Source organism: Fistularia commersonii, chromosome 19 (genome assembly GCF_037954325.1).
Source record: "Fistularia commersonii isolate RoL2024-O1a breed Wild chromosome 19, RoL_Fcom_v1.0, whole genome shotgun sequence".
NCBI lineage: Eukaryota > Metazoa > Chordata > Actinopteri > Syngnathiformes > Fistulariidae > Fistularia > Fistularia commersonii.
The window spans coordinates 1,021,630-1,029,302 of NC_141302.1; the positions used below are offsets into that span (position 1 = coordinate 1,021,630).

Genomic DNA, 7,673 nt, shown 5'->3' on the forward strand with positions numbered 1-7,673 from the left:
ATCAAATGATTCCATCATTTATATCATGATGTGAAGAAAATATTGACAGAGCAATTAAACAACTATTATGTCAAACTTGAAATTCCCTCCCAAAATGAAAAAACTAAACTATGCCAACCTTTGCTATACAGTACTTCTATATATCTATATATATATAGAGAGAGAAATAGATAGATAGATAGATAGACAGATAGATAGATAGATAGATAGATAGATAGATAGATAGATAGATAGATAGATAGATAGATAGATAGATAGATAGATAGATAGATAGATAGATAGATAGATAGATTGATTGATTGATTACTTTGCTGGTAATTTAATTTAATTCCCAGAGAAACCTGGTAGCCACGGTTGGCTCTACTCATCCCGTTGTGCAAGAGGACTAACTAACTTACTAATTTAATTTGGCTTAAAAAGGAACAATTAAAACTTTCACCCGTAGCAGAGAAATCAGTGCAGCAGCGGTAAAAGCCAGCTCGTTAATTGCTAGTGAAAATGTGCAATTTAACGTTAGTCACCAGCTTCACTACTAAAGAGTATGTTGGAATTCTACTGTTCATGCAACTTCAGTGTGTATTGTGTGTGTGTTTGCATGTTTCATGGATGAAGTTTACACATTTAGATTACAGGTGAACACTTTCTTCCTTACATATTTAATAGCACTCTTTTTAGTTTGTAAGGTGTAGGCAGGGATTCAATTTAGATTTTATATGCACATGTGGAAATGGTTTAAAAAAAAATTAAGACTTTTTAAGAGGAATTAAAAAGTCTAATAGCCTCTGTAAATAACCACCTGACATGTTTTATTATTTTAGGTAAATTGTTTGATTGTGTTTTCCGAATTTGATACTTAGAGGATTTTATTTTCTTACTTCTGCCGGAAAAAACGGTTGTATCGCGTGGGCGCTTACTGCAGGAAGTGACATCATGAAACAGAATGAAAGTGAGTCACAGCAAGACAGAATATATGTGTGTGAATGAGAGGAACTCGTGTTTGAATGTTTACGTTTGCTCTTTGTTTTTCTTTGTTCTTCTATTTATCTGACCTGGGAACTCATTTCCTTCCACAAACTGTAAAGTCAGCCGGAGGACAACCATGGGTGCCGGAAGCGGAAACACGTGTCCTAGCTTGTTCTAGCACCTTCCATAGGGCGGAGCTGATCCGGAAAAAAAAGCTGTACTAGCTGCTTCTCCGCTCCTCCTCCCCTGATCATGCGCTTTCTTTGGACCTCGTTGGCCTGCGACGTCATTTTGGCAGCAACTCTGGTGTCGCACGGAGCTGGTAAGTCTCGCCGACGTGACTTCACCGTGTTTTTTGAACGTATTTTGAGCAGCATTTGCGATCGACCGGTAAATCAGGCTCTGCCGTCGAGGGTCCGGCCAGGCCTTGGCCCGAGGGCCTCCACCAGGCGTGTCGATGGTGATTTCCCAGATTTGGAAAGTAACAGTAGTAACAGTAGTAACAGTACCTCGTATTTCTGAGCGCCTTTCTTAAAAGACAAAGTCCACATGAAGCGGCAGGTGAAAGGCGGCGCAGGCAGCGGCTCTTAGCGTGAGCGGGCAAGTTTGGACAAGTGAGTTTTGATTTGGAGTCAAAATTTGGTTGTCGGAGGGCAAACGGTTCACATGAAACCGCTAATAAAGTCTCTCGATGTTTGTATACAAATGAAAGAAACAACTTTTCGCTCGTCGGCCGCCATTATTGCTTAAGACGCAACGCCGTCTGCAGCGACGTCACAGGGTTGACAGGGTTAGCATCGGGGCTAAGCGTGTCGGGGGGGCGGAGGTGAACTCCCAAGTGGGAACGAGCTTGAAGATGAAGAGCAACGAATCTGCCGAGAGGAAAGAGTCGGTAAAGGTGTTCGCTGAGGCAACTGTGTTGCTGCGCTAACAGAGAGTCGGTCAATGTTTTCTGCTTCTTTTTTTGGGGCCTGGAGCTCGGAACAGGACTGGTATGCTGGTCGCAGCAGAGGAACAGATCGACACCAAAACGTTTCTTCTTTCTCCCCTGAAGGCGAGGTGTCGGTGACTGTCCCGGTCGCTGGATGCTTCACTCTGCCGTCCAAATGTTCCAGTGCTACAAATGAGCTTATGTGTTGTGACCCAGGAGACAACGTCATCTATCGGAAAGGTCATTCCCGTGCCCGGGAATTCCCGTAAGTGTATTTCTTGACCTCTAATGAACCACTCATCGCTTAAACAGTTCCTGACAGAACTGAGAAAGAAGAACAGAGTAGAAAGGAAAAGAAGCTTATTAACCGCTGTGATCAGTGGAAGGCTCGAGCTCAGACCTGGGCATTTTACGGCCCGCGGGCCACATCCGGCCCATTTAGCTTTTTTATACGGCCCGCCGAACTATTTTCTTTTAATACCGTATTTTCACGACCATAAAGCGCACCTTACTTAAAGGCGCAATCTCGGTTATGTGTGCCATTATTGTATTTCACACACACATAAGGCGGACCAAATGATAGGGCGCGGGTTTTATATTCAATCCACGCCCACGCTTCCCCCCTTTAACGTTCTCATGGTGTCCTCTACTACTTCCGCCTTACAGCAACACACACACACACACACACACACACACACACACACACACACACACAAGGCGCACTGAACGGTAGGGCACACCGCACGTTTTGAAGAAAATCTTTGACTTATATGTGCGCCTTATGGTCGTGAAAACACGGTATTTTAAGAAGTATTCTCAATCAATATTGGAATTAGAAACTCCTTATTTTTTCCCCTTTGTTTAATTTTGTATGGATGATTACATATAAAATAATGTCGGTACATTTATATGATCATTCATGATTCTGAAGTAAAAAAAGAAATAAAATGCCAAAAAATGTAAATAATTAAAATGAAATTTTCATTTTGTTCGATTTACATGGTACCGAGTTGGCCCGCGCGTAAAAATGAAATAAGACGTGCGGCCCACCAGCCAAAATAATTGCCCACCCCTGGTTAAGAAGGTACTTTCTATAGCAGTGATGATGCAGCCTACGGTGATGCCTGGAAAAAACTCGATCAGAGATACGGCCGGACCTTTATCATTCAAAGGGCCTTCCGAGAAAGGTTATCCAACTGGCCTGAAATCCTGGGAAAGGATGCTGAAGGACTGAGACATTTCTCTGATTTCTTAAATGCTTGTTTGCAGGCCATGCCTCATGTAAGGGGTTTGAATATCCTAAATGATTGTGAGGAAAATCAGAAGTTGAAAAGGAAACTGCCTGAATGGTTACATTGCATTACATTACATTACATTACATTTGGCAGACGCTTTTATCCAAAGCGACTTACAATAGAGGACATAAGGACTGCAAATACACTTGCAAATACAAGATGCACAGGAAATATACAGAACAGTAAGCTGGGGTTAGTGAGTTGTTTTTTTTTTGGACAAAGACGTACACAAACGTACACACACACACACACACACACACTGCATAGCCTAACTTGCTGCCTAACCTGATCTGGGGCATCAGCGCAGTAAAAAATCCTGAAAGAGAAAAGTTTTTACCTGTTTCTTGAAGGTTGAGAGAGATGATGCTCGTCTTGTTGCTTCTGAAAGTTTGTTCCACCACTGAGGTAGTAGAAGTGAGAACAGTTTGGCCTGAGATCGCTTAGAGCGAGCAGAAGGTGCTGCTAGTAGGTTTGTATTAGAGGAACATAAGGCCTTATCATTTGGTTCAGATATGCTGGACCTGTTCCTGAGGTGGTTTTGAAGGCCAGGGTCAGGACCTTGTGCTTGATCCTGGCAGCTACCGGATGAGCAGAGGTGCAACATGAGCCCTTCTGGGTTGAGTGAATACCAACCGTGCTGCAGCATTCTGGACCATCTGCGGTGGTTTTATTGCACGAGCAGGTCGTCCAGCGAGGAGGGAATCGCAGTCGTCCAGGCGGGAGATGAACGTGGCCCGAACTGATAGCTGTGCCGACTGTTGGGTCAGGAGAGGTCTGATTTTCTGAATGTTGTACGGCACAAATCTGCAGGTCCGGGCAGTCGAAGTGATACGGTTGGAGAACGACAGCCGATCGTCAATGGTTTTTTGCAACTTTGTTAGGGGCCACTGTGGTGGAGCCCATCTTGAGGCTGATGTTGTGATGAATTGTCTCTTTGGCAGGGATCACCAGGAGTTCAGTCTTGGACCAGTTCAACTGTAGGTGGCGTTCTTTCATCCATGATGACGGTTCGGAGCGGCAGGCTGTGATGCCGGTCGAAACCGTGGCATCATCCGGGTGGAAGGACGGGTGCAGCTGTGTGTCGTCGGCAGAGCAGTGATAGGAGAAACCATGTGTTCTAATGACATGTCCCAGTGAGGTGGTGTACATTGTGAAGAGAAGGGGCCCCACTGATCCTTGGGGTACCCTGGTGGTGAGGGTGAGAGCTGAAGGTAATTTCCCTTGCCGTGACACCTTGAAGGAGCGTCCAGAGAGGAAGGAGTGGAACCAGGAGTGGAACCAGGAGTGGAGCCAGGAGTGGAACCAGGAGTGGACGGCACCAGTGATTCCCATGGATTTGAGTATCTTGCGGAGAATTCTGTGGTTGACTGTGTCAAAGGCAGCTGATAAGTCTAGTAGGACGAGGACAGATGATCGTCCTTCGGTTCTTGCCGTCCTCAGAGCTTCTGTTACTGCCGGTAACGCAGTTTCGGTTGAATGCCCACTTTTGAAGCCAGATTGTTTCGGGTCCAGTCTGATTTAAAAAGTTGGTGACCTGTTTTGCAGCTGCCCTTTCCAGGATTATTGAAAGGAATGGAAGGAGTGAGACAGGGCGATAGTTTTCCACCTGTGCTGGATTAAGTGTGGGTTAGCATCTCGGTGGAACCGCCAAGTAACTGTCCGTCTATCACAGGGAAAGGATTTTTTTTATGTCAGAATAATAATCCTCTGCTCTGCAAATGCCCTGACTTCCTGAAAGAGACACTGGAATGTAGGAAGACCCGTGCCAAGAACAACAAACTGTGCTACGGCTGCTTGAAACCTGGTCACGGTCCTACCGGTCTTCACAACTTCTCCTTGCACCGCATACAGTTTAAACAATCACAGCTGAAATCCATGCTAACACAAGTAAATTAGTGCTAACGGGGATAACTTAAGCCTTTACTAAACTGTTGCTCTTGTTTAAATGTTTACATTTGCTCTTTGTTTTTCTTTGCTCTTCTATTTATCTGACCTGGGAACTCATTTCCTTCCACAAACTGTAAGGTGAGCCAGAAGACAACCATTGGTGCCGGAAGCGGAAACACGTGTTCAAGCTTGTTCTAGCACCTTCCGTAGGGCGGAGCTGATCTGCATATAAAAGCTGTACCACCTGCTCCTCCGCCTCTTTTCCCCTGATCATGGGCTCTCGTAGGACCTCGTTGGCCTGGGACGCCAATTTGGCGGCAACTCGGGTTTCGCACGGAGCCGGTAAGTCTCGCCCACGTGACTTCACCGTGTTTTTTGAACGTATTTTGAGCAGCATTTGCGATCGACCGGTAAATCGGGCTCTGCCGTCGAGGGTCCGGCCAGGCCTTGGCCCGAGGGCCTCCACCAGGTGTGTCGATGGTGATTTCCCAGATTTGGAAATCAGTGCCTGGTGCCTCGAGGGGGTTCAGGTGGAAACGGCGGAGTTCGGCACCTTCGACCACTCCGGTAGTAACAGTACCTCGTATTTCTGAGCGCCTTTTTTAAAACTCAACGGCTCTTTGACAAAAGAGAGAACAGCATCAGATGGAACGGCAACGGATAAAGTCGGCATGAAGCGGCAGGTGAAAGGCGGCGCAGGCAGCGGCTCTTAGCGTGAGCGGGCAAGTTTGGACAAGTGAGTTTTGATTTGGAGTCAAAATTTGGTTGTCGGAGGGCAAACGGTTCACATGAAACCGCTAATAAAGTCTCTCGATGTTTGTATACAAATGAAAAAAAAACTTTTCGCTCGTCGGCCGCCATTATTGTTTAAGATGCAACGCCGTCTGCAGCGACGTCACAGGGTTGACAGGGTTAGCATCGGGGCTAAGCGTGTCGGGGGGGCGGAGGTGAACTCCCAAGTGGGAACGAGCTTGAAGATGAAGAGCAACGAATCTGCCGAGAGGAAAGAGTCGGTAAAGGTGTTCGCTGAGGCAACTGTGTTGCTGCGCTAACAGAGAGTCGGTCAGTGTTTTCTGCTTCTTTTTTTGGGGCCTGGAGCTCGGAACAGGACTGGTATGCTGGTCGCAGCAGAGGAACAGATCGACACCAAAACGTTTCTTCTTTCTCCCCTGAAGGCGAGGCATCAGTGTCTGACCTGCAGATCCCGGTCGCTGGATGCTTCACTCTGCCGTCCAAATGTTTCAGAGCTACAAATGAGCAACTGTGTTGTGACCCAAGAGACAACGCCATTTTTTGGAAAGGTTGTGATCCTGTAATCCAAAAGCATTGGGAAAACAAGACCCCCGTTACCATTCCTGGAGGACTCTCCTCGTTGGATGTCTGCAACCTGACACTGAGCGAAACGTACTATTGCGATTGCCCCTGCAGTTCTGACAAAGTTAAACCGACCGTCGGTGAGTCATCATTTACCCCCGTTAGCTAATCCTGCCAAAATATCGTGGCTCTCCAGTTTGTTTTTTCTGCACAATGTAGTTATTGTCACATGACCAGACAGGTGCTTTCTAGACTGTCGTTCCCTTTGATAACACAGCTTTTCTTGTAGTTCCAGAGCCGAAGTCTGAGGGGACGGCAAAAAGTAGCGTCGCCACAACCACCATAGCCATCACAACCACCAACACCACCAACACCACCACTGGCGACGCCAATAAAACCCCCATTGTCATTGGGGTCCCCGTGGCCATCGTGGTCATCGTGGTCATCGGGGTCATCGTGTTCATCGTGGCCAAAACGACCACCCTGAAAAAAAAAAAAAAAAGGTACAACAGGTCAAGAGTCCCAAATAATGACGAATTTGAGAATATCTAAATGAATCCTTCCAATTTTATAAGCACTGAGATTTACTGTTAATTTGTACTCTTGTGATATCTATTTTGCACATTTCATGCCAACAGGCAGAAAGATATGCTGCAAATTCAATCAAGGTAAAACAAAGTACAAATGCAGTATTTCTGATTTTTTGTATTTGTTACAAAAATAAATAAATGAATCTACCAAAGAGTGCAGCTTGTTTTTGGGGCTGGAGAACGGATCCATGGGGTTTACAAGGATTTCAGCGGAAAAAAATGATTCGGTTCGTCGACGTTTGGTGAGCGACTCTCCAACTTACGGCAAAAGTGAGCTTCTTGGATGATCCACTGGACCGCCGTTGTTCTCCTACGGACAGCAGATCCGGTGAACTAAGAAAAGTCTCCATTGCTGTCTGACCTGCCGTGGTCGCTTGGGTCCGTGGATCTTTCTTCTGCGGTTCAAAGCGTATCCTCTGATTCACTGCAAGCCCTTTGCTTCTTGGGGATCCTAATCCTACACGTCATCTTCTTTCATGGTCATTTCGTCGCCCTTCATCGTCTCATGATGCCTTTGTTTGGTACATTTAAGCTGCTTTTCAATTTCCTCATCATACAAGTCCTGCCCCAAGCGGAGGAGCTCAAGTATCTCGGGGTCTTGCTCACGAGTGAGGGAAGGAGGTGTAGAAGGTCAATTTACCGGTGGATCGACGTCCCGATCCTCTCCTCCGGTCACCAGCTGTGGGTGGAGAC

General features: G+C 46.3%; 1 long non-coding RNA gene across 4 annotated transcripts; it reads left to right on the top strand.

Annotated features, from left to right (window-relative positions):
• The first annotated feature begins 1,156 nt into the window (after positions 1-1,156).
• On the top strand, positions 1,157-7,132 carry LOC147223283 (uncharacterized). Of its 4 annotated transcripts, none has more exons than XR_015107596.1 (5): positions 1,157-1,285; positions 2,018-2,159; positions 4,131-5,418; positions 6,252-6,530; positions 6,680-7,132. It is a non-coding gene; the product is annotated as an uncharacterized LOC147223283 (long non-coding RNA). The 4 variants fall into 4 exon arrangements; XR_015107593.1 differs by having other exon boundaries at positions 5,215-5,418; XR_015107594.1 differs by having other exon boundaries at positions 1,237-1,285; positions 1,941-2,159; positions 5,215-5,418.
• The last annotated feature ends 541 nt before the right edge of the window (positions 7,133-7,673 follow it).